We start from the raw sequence: 15,106 nt of genomic DNA on the forward strand, positions 1-15,106 counted from the left end.
ATAACTATTTTTGAAGGGAAGAGGGGACATTGAATCTGTCACAGTGCCCTAGGTATAGGTAATATACATAAGAACATGGCATTATTTTAGGGGAGATGCTGCAGGGTCAAAGGAGTTCACACATCCTTCAACTTCCCCAAATTAAAATAACTCCTTTGATTTAGAACAAAGGCAAGAGAAAATTATTAAAATACATCTTACCTTGAAGTGAATGGATGGCTAATAATCATCTGGGGAACACTTGGTTTACCAGGGTAGGTGAATCTGCTAGACAAAGAATGAGGGTTGATCCTCAGGGGATAGGAAATGACATAGGTTCAGTAGAAAGAGAATAAGAGAAAAAAAAAGCAGCACAAACCTGAAGATATTTGGGGAAAAAAAGAACAAATGTGCAAAAAAAAAGTCAACGAAACTTCAGATAATAGCCCGAGGACAGACATTTACTTTCTCTCATTTAATTCTTGTTTTTTTCTGGTGCAGCTCCATTTCACAAGAGAGAAGAACATGAGAGAGGATTTGAGTGAAAAGGTGAAAAATAAAATAGGACAATAGGTTAGGACGATAGAAATGGACACATGAGAAAATCAAAACTGAGTGCCCAGAAGACGTGAGATTGTCATAAGAGGTATTCAAAATGGCAGAAAGGGGTGGTCAAAGCAGTGTTGCTTTGGAAGATTGCATGGCAGAAAGAGGAGGGGATTTGAAGACTTTTCCTATTTCTGTATCTTCCCATACTTAACTTGGCCATGATTACTTTAGAGTTTTATTTGAGGATTGGAATAAAAGTTGTTGACCGTTATATAGTTGAGGCCAGCAGGCAAAAAGGCCCAATGAGAAGGTAAAACATTTCTCAGAATACATGTTGATGCAGCAATAAAACAAGAGATTGAACGAAAATAGTCAATTTGGGCTATGGGTAAAAGGCCTAACGGCTGTTATGAAACTTTGCTACTTAAATCTACTTTTGGTTTCACACTTTCCTCAAGGAATTTAAAAATTAATTTTGTGAGCTTCAGGGTAAAAATTAATTCAAAAAATATGATAATTTGTAAGTGTCTTCAAGTGTTGGGAACATTTTGTTATGTAGAATTAGTGAAGAACTTTACTTGACTAATAATGTGAGAACAGTAACAGTATATTTAGCATATGTGGGTTTAAAAATATTATTCATAGGTAGCATATGTCATGGGGGCCTTTGGAATATGAGGTAAACAGATTTTCAAAAATTATGGCAGAATTTGGAGGAATTAAGAATTTCATTTAAATATGTAAACACCCCCATTCTTTTCCCCTAGTTATAACATAAGGAGATTTGGTGTAATTATAGTCTGATGCTTCTGTGGAAAAAAGAAAACATTAACAGACCATTTTTTCCTATAAAGTGAAGAAAACATCTCAAAAGCTTTTGAGCTACTTTATGTGCCAGACAGTAATAACATATGTAAGTTTAAATAAAGTGCTGAAAGCAACTTTTGCCCTCTGGTGATAGAGGATTTTGCTATGCATTTCAATAAGGTATTTAACTTTTCATTTGGCAGTGAATGGAAAATCTCTTTTCCAATGTGTATGAAGCTTTGACAGTTGTTCTTCAGAAGCTGCATTGTAGATGAGGAATTAGAGTCTAGGGAATCTGGAGGAGGCCACATGCCAAGAACTTAAACCCCATAGACCAGGTTTTTGAATATGTTAGCAGTAGGTTTGGAGTTAGCACTTAAACTTGGTTTGAAGAGTGGTAAAGAATGGACTCCTAGGTAACCCTAGTTATCTCCATACTGTGGAAATGGATACTAGAAAATTGTTTTCTCCCCCTACTACATTAAAAGAGAGAAAATAAGTGGCTACAAAAAGCAGTATTCTTTAATTATTTGCATGATATTATGTTTTCCTATTTGATAAGATTTACCTGTATCCCAGGCACATAATATGTGTGAAAATCAAGGGATTATTTTAGAATGGAAATATACATCAGAATATAGGAATGTTGGAAATGTCAAACTACTTTTTCTTTTCTCTGGCAACTCCTGATTGCAGGGTAAGCCTAGAGAGGTGAGCATTGGACAGATGGGAGGGGTTTGCTTTCCCTTTTCTGCATTAACAGAGCCCAAGTCTGGATTTGAGTCTGAAGGTTGAATTGTACCACATCTGGTAAAGACTCCCACGGATCCAAAGAACAGATATTGATGAAATAGTAATATCATACCCAAGACAATATGAGGCAGTGGTCATTAAAAATGAGGTGACTTCTTCAAACATTCCAAAAGCAATCAGGCAATTTTGGTCTATTTCTATACTGTATTTCTTTTCTAAAATAGGCATTTACTAGACCATGAGCTTCTGGAAATCAGACCCTATGCCTTATTCATTTTTTCATCTGTATTTCTTAGAACAATCCCTGGCACATGTGTATACTCAATACATTATTAGATAGAAATCATACCTGGGTTTAGAGAAAAGGAAGCCTGGAGAAGAACTTTAAGCTGAATCCGGCCTCTGTACCCCGACACCCAATTAAATTTCAGAGACAGAGTTTTGGGTGAAGTAGAAAAGAATAGCTTTATTGCTTTGCAAGGCAAAGGGGGCCACAGTTCTGCTAAGTCCTCAGAACTGTGTGTCCCCCCTTGGAGAGGGTAGTGAGAAGTTTTATAGTCATGGTTCAAAGGGTCGTGATCAGCTCGTGGACATTTTTCTGACTGGTTGGTGGGGAGGTAAGTGGGCGTCGGCATCATCAACCTTCTGGTTCCAACAGGTCTGGGGTCTATGTGCTTGGGGGCAGCATGCTGTTTTAACTTCTCTCACCTGATGGGGGTTTCAGTATCTGCAAAACAGCTCAAAGATATTGTTGTGTGTATCTCTTGATGGGGAACCAGGACCTTGCCCCAAGGCTGCACTATTGTTTCTCTTGACTGTTTCTCCCTTGTTTCACATCCCCTCCCTTCCCTAATGAACAACTGCTTGAATCTGCCCGTTGGAACTCAGGGAAGGTCATGGAGGCTGAATGAAGCCTATTTCCTGTAATCAAAGAAATGGGAGGTACAGAAAGGCTTTGTGCCCAGGAGCCCCACAGGGCCCTGCTCGGTATCATTCCTGTTCACGTATAGGACCTTGACCCGCTGAAAACTAGTTTTACCTCTTACATCCCAGGAGACTAACACAGTCTTTCTGCTTAGCCTCAGGCATACAAGTAGGGTTCCAGGAACTCCCTCACACCCACGGCAGTCCTGGAGGGAGAAGGGAGAAAAAGTCCCACAAAGGCAGATAGCAGAAACAGTGGGAGTTACATGTAACTGAGTGGATTTATAATACTCATGGCTCTATGGGCTCTATGTGGGAGATCTGCTCCAGAAATTCTTAGAGGTAGATGAATTTTTAAGGAGGTTGAGATATCTGGGTTATTGTGATTAACATAATTCCTTTGTACTCCTGGATTGTGAGATCTTGGGCAACTTCTTGATACTTCATAATAGATTTATTATTATTATTTTTTAAATTTTTATTGGAGTATAGTTGATTTACAATGTTGTGTTAGTTTCAGGTGTACAGCAAAGTGAATCAGTTATACATATATCCACTCTTTTTTAGATTCTTTTCTCATATAGGCCGTTAGAGAGTATTGAGTAGAGTTCCCTGTGCTATACAGTAGGTCCTTGTTAGTTATCTATTTTATAGATAGTAGTGTGTATATGTCAATCCCAATCTCCCAATTTATCCCTCTCTCCTTGTCCCCCCTGGTAACCATAAGTTTGTTTTCTACATCTGTGACTCTATTTCTGTTTTGTAAATAAGTTCATTTGTACCATTTTTTTAGATTCCACATATAAATGATATCATATGATATTTGTCTGTCTCCGTCTGACTTACTTCACTCAGTATGACAATCTCTAGGTCCATCCATGTTGCTGCAAATATCATTCCATAAACAGATGAATGGATAAAGAAGATGTAGTACATATATACAATGGAATATTACTCACCCATAAAAAAGGATGAAATAATGCCATTTGTTTAATAGATTTATTGTTACTTCCTAGATGCTAGACCTCCCTTATGGCATCAATTCAGAGAAACTTTAAAAGGGCATGTAAGATTTTTTTTTTAAATTTAAAAACCGGCATGATAAACTTGCATTATAGAGATTATATTGTTACCATATATTGATACTGACTGGCCTTAACTGCTCTTAGTAATAGAATCTTGGCTTCTGATTTTCTTGGTCTCATTGACGTGGGGACAAATAGCCTGTTAATGAAGATGGTCCTGTCATCAAATCCCAGATGTTCTTATCGTAGCATCTGCTTTCCTTAAACAGTTGTTGTTCCCTGACACTAGTGCCCCTGATTGCAATATTGAGGGTTAATAACATTCAAATGAGTCAACTGATTCACACAAATTGATTTGTGTGCTAACTGCTGATAGAAAAATATTAATATAGGAGTACAGGAGATTTTTAATTTAAGAAAATCTGATCTATGCACATCCAGTTTACAAAACAAGTGATTGCTAAATAATTGTTAGATTATAAGAAGATTCTCCATAGTATTTTAAATATTAATTACCAAATATATTAGAAATACAATTCAAATTTTTGAAATAGATTTTGTACAGTAAAAGAGCCTCTAACTCTTATGAAGGTAGTCATATAGAAACCAAAAACAGTGTCAAAAAGTACATAAAGTATCTAATAATATTTTGAAAATATGTAAAGAAATGTTGTTTTTTTCTATTATAAAGGCACAAAATTTTCTTGACTCTAAAATGCTATCTACATTTTAATTATGGCACTTTGAAAAAACAAAGAGAAATGTTACCATAAATATATACATGTGAAATGCTACCATAAAAAATATAAATGTGATATGCTCTGCATTTAGAAACAGTAAAGTGTGTAAATACGCACCTATTTGAATCCAGGACATGTAACTGCAGAAATTGTAGAAAACCTAAACAAATAGGAAACTATTCTATATCTTGGATGGAAAGACTAAATATAATTATGATATCAATTTTTTAAAAATCTAAAAAAGCAATGTTATAGAAATAAAAACCAAAGAAACTTGTGTGGAATCTGACAAACTAATGCTAAAATTGCAAACAATACTCTAGAAAATTTCAAAATTTGGGAAAAAAATCCTGTGGCAGAGGGGAGGATGCCCTAATAGATTATAATTAAATTTTAAAGGTAGAGTTTTTTTTTTTGGTAAAGCAATGCATAGTTACATAGATCAATGAAACAAAACAAAGCACAGAAATATGTGAGTGTGTGTGTGTGTGTGTGTGTGTGTGTTTGGAATAAGGGAATTTTGTATATGATAAAACTGATATTTTAAGTTCAGCCAAGAAAATTCAGATTATTTACTAAGTGGTATTAAGATAGCTAGGCATTTATTAAGAAAAAAACTATATCACAGTATATTTAAATAGTAATTTCAAATGAATTAAATGTATAAATGTAAAAAAATTAAAACTGTAAGTATTCTAAAAGAAAATATAGAAAGATAAATTTATAATCTTAAGATGTAGAAGTCTTTCCTAAACATGACTGAATACCAAAAAGATAAAAGGGCTGAATAATTTAGTTATATAAGATTAAAAACTTGTGTACAGAAAAAGAAACTATAAGCAAAGTTAAACGATTAAAATTAGAATGAGATAATATATATGCAATATATACCACAGATAAAGACTAGTATTCTTAATAAAATGGTTCTACATATAGAAAAATAAGAACAGAATGTGAACAGTACACAGTAAAAGAATTACAAATGGCCAGAAGATAAATGAAAAGAATATCCAACTCCTTGTTAATCAGATAATTACAAATTAATGCAATTATTGATAAATTCTATCTCTATTTCCCTTTTTGGCTTATCAGTATGCAAAAGATTAAAAAAAATCACTTACAGTTATTAAGAATGGGGAAAATGGGACATTATACTGCCTGCTGGTGTTTGTAAATCTACTTCTAGAAATATGTCTCACATAAACACTTGCTGTCTTGTGACTCCCCTGTGGAGGGAGAGGATCAACCACCCACCTGCATTTGGTGACATGTCTAGATTCCACACATGCACTGAGAGAGTATGAAAAATTCATTACTCACACAATGAGGCTTTCTGGGAACATAGGGCAGGCTCCCAGGAAAGTCTGAAGTGCATTGAGAGAGCAAAGCGAAGTGAGTTTGGGTTTTTATTGTGGTTAGTGGGTGGGACTGGGAAGAGGGTTCTTGAGGGTGAGCCAGGGGCTGCATGGTGTGACCTTCCGCCTGGTACCCAGGAAGGGAAAGCATGGGCTCTCCATCATCTTCCCCACACGTGGACAGGAGAAGAGACTGGTGTGAGGCTTGAAAGCTGTGAGCAGTCAGACTCTTTACTCTGAAAAAACTATGTATACTTCTGAATCACTTTGCTGTATACCTGAAACTAACACAATATTGTAAACCAACTATACTTCAATTAAAAAAAAAAGTGGAGCTAGACTCTTCATTATACTTACATATAAGCTCAGATGTCCATTCACTGGGACACACATTACGGTATTGTTTGTAACAAGAGAAACACAGCAACAGTGTAAATAAATCCTGGTCCACTCACATTGTGGAATGCTATGCAGTAAGGAAAAGTGTATAATGGGGTAAGTCTATGAGTTCTGACATGGGAAGATGCCCATGATATGTAATAAATAAATAAATAGTATGATTTTGTTTATGCAAAAAATAAAAATGCACCTTTTAAATATGATTTTTCATATGTGATTTACATAAAATCAGGACTACTTGGAGGGCTGCTTAGGGTTGGTGTCTGATTTAAAGAAACACAAAACCCATCATACAAAATAAATAACTTATAGCTTCACCATCGTGGATGGAGGAAGTAAGTGAAACAAAACACAAGAGTAGGTGGTGATGAGGTAATGGAGGGTGCATTCAGAGAATTTGGTAAATAATAGATCAGAAGTTTGGAAATTCCTGTGATTCTTTACCTACCTAATTCTCTCTTGACGTCGCAGTAACTTTCTAATTGTGACTCTTCACACCTTCCACTCCTCCAGGCTTCCTTCCCGCACAATGAAATTAGCTTGCCAAAGTCATTTTTCTGTCTCTAAGAGCTTCTTTTTGAATGTATTGTTTCTTTCCTCCCAGCAGAAGCTCGCCTCTCTTTCCTACATGAAGTCTACTACCTCTGACATCTCTTTCCCTCACTCAGGACGCACATCACCTAGACATGACTGCCATGGATTTCTTTTTTTTTTTGTATTTTTTAACAAGATATTTTTAAAAAAAGTTTATAAACACATAGAATATATACATATTTGTGAGTTTGGGATCTGTTCTACATTTTGCTTTTCTGATTTAACATTATAGTCTTTGTCTTGATCATTAAATAGCCCACCATACAGGCAAACAAGTTGTATCACTATATTATCATAGCTTTACTGCAACCATAATCAGATGAAAAGACTTAATCAAGCAGAGTTTAAGTAACTTGCACAAAGTCAGGGAGTTAGTGTGGAGGAGCTACAACTGACCCCGCGCAATCCGCCTCTAGGGCAAGGTTAGGACCCTTGTGCTCTACTCTTTCATGGGGACAAGCTATTACTGAGAAAACTCACCTCCACAGTTTGGGAGTTACTTTAGAGATGTTTAGAGGGTGCTGCAACATGTTTCCAGGTTACTCACAGCACTCCTTAGTTATAATAGCACCCTTGCCTCGAGACACTGATTGGCAGTGACCTGTAGCCAACCTCCTTTGGCTTTTACAGTCCGCCATAGTGGGACACTGTCTGGCCTACTATGTGCAAGACTCTGGAAGCAGTATGGAAAATTCTCCTCGGGCTATAAACGAGCCCAATTTAGGTTGTTTATCTAACTTTAGGTTGCCATTGAGAAGTATGAGTACTAATCCCAGGTATGAGTCCTTCCAAGGGAGTTTTGTCTTTATTGTTATTATTTTTTGTGTGTGTTCACATATAAGGAACTGTCTTACCTTTGTCTTATCCAACTCAATAGCAACAGGTCATTATTTGGAAAACATTAAATGCTGTACAATGTTTGCCCTATCCTCTCCTTTCCCCCCCTTTGTTATGTATTTAACGAGTGATACTCATGGCACAGTATTTACTTTAGCATTGTATACGCACATATAGGTGAACCAAAGGAGCTCTTTGTAAAGACTGATAATTTGCACATATAGATATGATTTTTGTTCACCAAATTGACTGAAGAAGTGCACACAAAATGCTCATAATTGTTGTATACTATAGTACGGTCATAGCTAACAACTTCAAACTCTCCATTATAGCATTATTTTTCTAACTGTATAGGTCAGTTGTCAAATTTCCCTCCAAGGCTGAAATGTAACTTATCACACAAGCTGTTAAGCCCAGGAGCAAGTTTTTGGAAAAAAAATTAGTTTGACCATGTTGTTTTTTAAGCTCAAAGGGGACAAAATAAATATGGAGGACTTTTTTTAATTGCTGTTCCTTTGCAACTTTAAAGAATGGCTTTGTTACATTGTATGATTTATGTATCCATGTAGAGAACAAACACAAGAAGTTGTTTTTTAACAAACAACTTTGTCTTTTCTGAAATATTATGGAAGCAATTCATCCATAATTAATAGGTAAAATCTTTTATTTGGATGCAGCTAAAGAGCACTGATTCCATTTTAGAATTAAACAATTAGAGCAAGTCACAGAGAATTCAAGGCGTAACTAATACTTATTTATTACCTGCTATTAATTATCATGTTAAACATCCACAGGAAGACCTCTGATATCTAGGACTGAATGTGGCTAAGAAAATGACAATTTGTATCCCAATACAATTTTGTTTATGCTAATTTACCCACCTGTTTTTATACTGTTAACTTTTGGCAGGAATTGCTCAGATGAAATGGACTCAAATCTCCACTCTTTTCTCAAGTTTGACATAAGGATCTTTTAGGGACTACTTAATACCTTGTGGGTTTCATTTAATTCTGTCCGTCAAATACTATCCTTCAGCTGAATTAATCTAAAAATTCTTTAAAGAATAGAACTGATAAGCATAAGAATCTAAATTTTGAATATTCGCTTTCCTAGCTTAATCAACCTCATGAAGGGGTAGCTTCTAAACTCAGGGTTGTTTCACTGTGAACACGGTGAGATTTCCTTCTTAGTCTACCCCGTGTGTGCAAAGAAATATTATTTAAGAAACAAAGGAAGAAAGGAAGAAAGACCAGTGTCTGTTCCAATCTGAACACTCTAAATTCAACATTTCCAATTTCTATATTTCTCATTTACATTAGGGTGCAACCTTGACTTAACTGTCAGAGCCTGAGGGGAATAAAGTGAGGCAGTCTGAGAGGAGTAGGGTTTTGAGGGGCAAGGGGACACATCTCTGCTTCTGGGGTGAGAGGCCTCCATTAAAAGGCAGTTGTACAATTTCCCTGCTCTGTGCAATCAAAAGCTCTCAGAGGAGGGAGGTCAAAAAGATAGGCAAGTGGTAAAGGGGAAGGGACTAAAGGAAAATATGAGATATTTCATCCTTCCTTCTTCCCTTCCTCTCTCTCTCTTCTACCCTCTCTCCCTCCCTCCCGCTCTCTCACCCTCTCTTCCTGTCTCCCTTCCCCCCTTCCCTCCCTTTCTTCCATCCTTCCTGCCTAGAAGTAGTCCACATTTTACCATTGGAGAAAGTCAGGGACATCTTTTGGACATTTAATGATAGAAATGGAGTAGATTAGACTTTGGGGCTCATTTTTACTATTGGTGTCTCTGCTTAGACTTAAAAATATTGAACTGATTTCTTAAGGTTTCTCTCCGTCTCTGAAGGTACATTATTAGCAGAAATTGTGATATAAAATGATATTCCTATGTTTTTATAAAAACTTCATTTTTTTCTAGAGGAGTTGGTTTGAGAAGAGAGGAGTGTCTTTTTTTAATGATGAATAATGTCTCGTTATTTCTTATCTCTTACACTCAGTCATTAATTCATTTATAAAACAAACATGGATTGAGTGCTTATTATGTATCCGTCACTGCTGTAGGCTCTGGAGATTCAGCAATGATACTACACAAATAGTGTGTTCATTGTCTCATTGTTTCCAAGGGGAAAAGATTGACGTAATGGGGCATATTTCTGTTAGGCATCCTCTGTGTCAAAGAATAATCTTGGTCATTCCTGCTCAGTGAACTGGGGAGGACCAAGCTGTGTTTATTGGGAGGACCCATTTGGCAATAAGGGAATCTGGGATGTTCCAGTTTCCAAGTATGGGAACCTTGTGTCTAAGCCTAACAGAGGCTGGAACTGAATCTGAGGCTGTTCCAGGGATTTTTAAGCTGCCAGACTGACTGATCTCCATACTAATGTTCCACCATTAATGTGCTCCGTTGGTCTTTGCTTCTTTGTGCATGTTCATCTTCCTACTGATACTATTTGGTGTCAGCGTCTTCTCTGTTGTTATTCCGCCAGTACCATAGGGCTTTGCAGTCTCTTTATTACTTTTGCTTGTCTGGTAACTTTTAGCTTTCTCTCTTGCTGCTCAGTATTTGATTCTTTATTTATTTCTCAGTTTATTTCCAAGAGGGAGAATCTGGTTAACTTAGCTAAGTGCAGCTTTACTCTGCTTAGGCGGGGCTATATGGACTGGACTCCATCATAGGCCCCTGAGCAACCCACTGCCTTTGTGTCTTTCCACCTGTGGCTCAGTCATGTGTCTGACTCTGGGGCACGGAAGTGAAGGCTCCTTCCATGACATAGAACAGGAGGGCCTAAGGTCATTCCTCAGGAGGGAGACCTTAAGAAGGGCCTGGGGCTAGCTAGTCACTGTAATTGTGGAAATAAATAGTATAAGGAAGATTGTTGTCTAGATTGGAGTGGGAAGGAAATATCTGGTATTTTAGACAAAAGTTTGGTCCATACAGTGAAAAATTAATCAAACTGTTTTGGGCAATAATGTAGAGATCATTGAGGTTTGTGGGGTTTTTTTCTGATTAACTGTCAATATATTGAGGCAGGTATTTTTCTGTGTATACTCACATGAGTATATGAATATGACTGGAAATGTGTACAAAATTGGCTTGTGGTGTCATTTCAGTAATGCTGGGAAGGTACTTAAATATCTTTTCAGAGAACAACCCAATTCTTTGAAGTTCTATCATTAGAGTTGATGTGCTAAAGTATTCCTGATTTCCCTTCTAGTACAAATAGGTAAGGAGAGATAAGGTCCAACCTTGGGGACACCAATATCTTCCTGGAATGTTCTTTACCAGCCTCATTGCATGGCTTGTTCTTTTTTTAAAAAAACTTATTTATTTATTTATTTATGGCTGTGTTGGGTCTTCGTTTCTGTGCGAGGGCTTTCTCTAGTGTGGCAAGTGGGGGCCACTCTTCATCGCGGTGCGTGGGCCTCTCGCTATCACGGCCTCTCCTGTTGCGGAGCACAGGCTCCAGACGCGCAGGCTCAGTAACTGTGGCTCACGGGCCCAGCTGCTCCGCGGCATGTGGGATCTTCCCAGACCAGGGCTCGAACCCGTGTCCCCTGCATTGGCAGGCAGATTCTCAACCACTGCGCCACCAGGGAAGCCCGGCTTGTTCATTTTTAACATTCAGATCTCAGGGCAGTCATTTCTGATCACCTACTTAACTAGGTCCCCATCTTATTGTCCATTTCAGGTGTTTTCTTCCTAGAACCCACCACAGTTTATATTTACCTTTTTATTTATCATATGTTAATTATATCTCTACCACTAGAATATAACATGGGAATATGATAACATGTGTCTGGCACAAAATAGCATGAATGAATCATAGAATCAATGACCGAACACAAAGAAGATTGACTCAGATTTGTTTTCCCAGAAATTTGGGAGAACCTCGAGGTAAAAACAATTGGGTAAGAGGTAAGGGAGTGAAATCATCTCTTCTTATGGCATAGGTACCAAAAATGGTCAGCCACTTTTAGGTCACATTTCCTAAGTATGACTATAAAACCTGATATAGTCATTGTACTTAGTTAAAAGCCCTCCTAGGGACATGAAAAAATTCTTGCCTCACCTTTTACATTCTATAAGAATATTCTCTAAGAATATGCTTTGTATAAGATAATTTTAATATACATGGAAAGAGTATCCTCTTGCCAAGCTTTGCTCAACCATGCAATATAGCTAATGATTATTTTAAGTAAATTTTTGTAGAGAATTTAAATCTCATATACATCAATTTTATTGTGTACTAAATGCCTAGTATATGCTGAGACCAGTGCAGACAAATTAAAAAGCTTGTTGCAAAAAATTTAATCAATTATAATATTATCAATATTTAGGAGAATCTAGAATTAAACATCAATATGAGTACGTACATAATATATGGATTAAGTCATAGGGCAAAAGAATCAATGTAGATTTGAATTATTATAGCAGAATTCATTTAAAGACTAAATCTTGGCTCTTCTTTAAAAAGGAGAGAATGGAACAGGATGGGGTAATCCTGTTGAGGTCTGTGATGGTCAGGTGAACCTAGTGTGGGTCAAGATCAGAGTCTTCTTTGAAATAAATATTCCTGACTCCACATATTCTTAAAAAGGCCTAAGGGACTCAGTCTCTTATTTTACCTGGCAAGTCAGATTGCCTAAATTCATGACACTCTATTTTAATTTCCTTTTGTTTTCTACTCAGACCCTAATAAAACCTCTGAAACCCCAGCCTTGTCTCAGCTGGAAACAAGGGAAAGGTGGGGTTTATCTCCACTTAGGATGATATAAAATAGGGAGAAACCCCACTTATACTCTCAGTACAAAGACACAACTCTGAACTGTGAGAGATTCCCAAGGGGAACGTGATTCTCAGCTTCAATTCAGGGACTCAGTCTGGCTATCCTTCCCCACCTGGAGTGATGTATTTTCTTCCTAGTAGAGAAGTCAGTGATGTCTTATAGACTCTGCCTGTAACCAATTCTGGTCCTTTGCATCCTCTTCTGGATATTTAATTCAACCAGCCTTCTTTTGTCTTTTTTCTTATGATATATTGTATTTCATATCATATTCCTCATCTGGTTACTACCTTCTCTCTATTTGGCCCTTGGGTCACAGCCCCATGTTGCTTCTGACTGGAGGTATCAAGACCTGGAGTCCTGTCCCAGGAAAGTTGGCAAGCTGGTCCACCTGCCTATCTGTAACCTTGGATTTTGAGTCCACGTGGATTGTGGAGAAGCTAGTCTTGACTTAAAGGATAAACTCAGTGATGCTCCACTGAAAACTGGTTACTAAGCCACCCACTTACAGGGGGAAGTTTGATCCTTGTGAGAAGGTTGCATATATCAGGTACCCCAGTATTTTACTTGGTAGTTAATTGGATTTTTTGTATTATTGTTATTTTATATTACTTATATATTTTATAATTTGATGATATTCTAGAACACATCTGCTAAATTAACTTTGCTTAAGAAAGTTGTGACAACAGAGTGTGTCAGGGGAGTGTGTATAATTGAGCTTATGTGTCTATATGCACAACATATATGCACATACATATTTTTGCCCATTCTTTGAATAAAATCCCAAGTATTTTGATACTGTGATAATTAGTAAAAAAGTAAAATATATGGTTTTAGAATAGTTTAATGTTCTTGAATTCTTTAACCACAAAATATTTTCTGATGTTTTCATCTATAGACTTTTTGAAAATGATCTGGTTCCCTTGAAATTTCCCTGGCCTACCTGTTTATCAGTTTGACTTTAAGAAAATGGATTTCATTATAACCATAAAGGAATTTGAAACTCTGTATGAACAATGATAAATTGTAAGGAAGCACCACTGCTCATTTTTCTATCTCTTCAAGATGGAATTAAATCAATAAATTTTACACTATTGATTTAAGTGGGATGCTGTTTTAAAGCTCCGTGTGTGTGATGTGTATGACCATGTATACGCACTTGCCATCAGTTTATTGAACAACCAGAGTGACAGTCCAATGTTTATGCTCAGAAGACAGAGATATATAATATTGCACTAATTCATAAAGAATAAAAGAACTTAATGCTTTTTTACTAAGTCAGTAAGAGAACGTACAGTACAAGAAAGAACTTTAAATGACTTTAAATATTTAGTTGACTAGTTAATCAAATCAAACAATTTTTTTGAACATAGACATAGTTTGCCTATGTGTAATAATACATCAAATACTTGATTATTTGCAAGTTGGTTATTGTTTTAACTAACTGATTAACAGCTTCTTACATTTGCTTTAATGATCAATTTGTGTCAACCATTTGTTGGTTATTTGGCCAAGATAATGGCCAAAGTATATGTGCAGAAAATATTTAAGCTACTGACCACAAGACTTAGTTCCATATGAAATTCCAGTTTCTTTTCATGTATACCTCTTCTTCATAAATCTCGGGGGGGGGGGGTTCCTTGCTGGCAACCCTTTTTTTCTTTTGTAAATCACCTGAAACCTGGTTTGCAAAACTAGATCTGGTTCTATCTGCAACATGACAGAGCAAATTTGTAAAGAAAACACATCTGCCAAATTGCTGACTTAATACTTCAAAGACTAATATGGGTGTTTTGCTGAATTCTATTCACGATTCCAAATTTAGCAAAATCAGTTTGTATCTGGACAAAGTCTAAATCTAAATTTACTTTGTAATTTCTGATTTTCTTTTTTGACATGCTTAGGCTCAATGGCTAAAACAAAATTTGTGCATTTTTGCACACGAATAGAGGCTTCTACTTGCCTTTGCCAAAGCCAATAGGTAAAGACATTCCTTTATTTTATACATTGCTATATTTCACTATATTTCAAAAAGCAGTCAGATATGCTTTTGAAAATACATTTTTAAAAATATGTGGAAATAGAAATTTTATGAACTGATTTTCATTGAGGAGCACTATTCTATTAAAGCCATCAAAAGATATAATTGATTATTGATACAGAAGACATTAAATTTCTATGAAAAGCTTTTTAGATGGGAGGGCTAAGAGATTTGTTTTATGCTAATATACAGATGAAGTAGCCTTGGCACAAACCTGGCTTTGAACCAGCTCCTGTTACCTGAGCTCTTTCCTTTTAGGGCACATGGCCTAATGAGAATCAACACAGCACGAGAGAGGACTGACTAACCATCATTTTATTTGA

At 36.5% G+C, this 15,106-nt stretch overlaps 1 long non-coding RNA gene across 1 annotated transcript in view; it reads right to left on the reverse strand.

Moving 5' to 3' along the window:
* Positions 1-15,106, reverse strand: part of LOC309659093 — a 357,758-nt gene that overhangs the window by 320,217 nt on the left and 22,435 nt on the right. The window lies entirely within an intron of this gene.

Source organism: Balaenoptera physalus (assembly GCF_965194825.1).
Source record: "Balaenoptera physalus genome assembly, chromosome: 3".
Taxonomy (NCBI): Eukaryota; Metazoa; Chordata; class Mammalia; order Artiodactyla; family Balaenopteridae; genus Balaenoptera; species Balaenoptera physalus.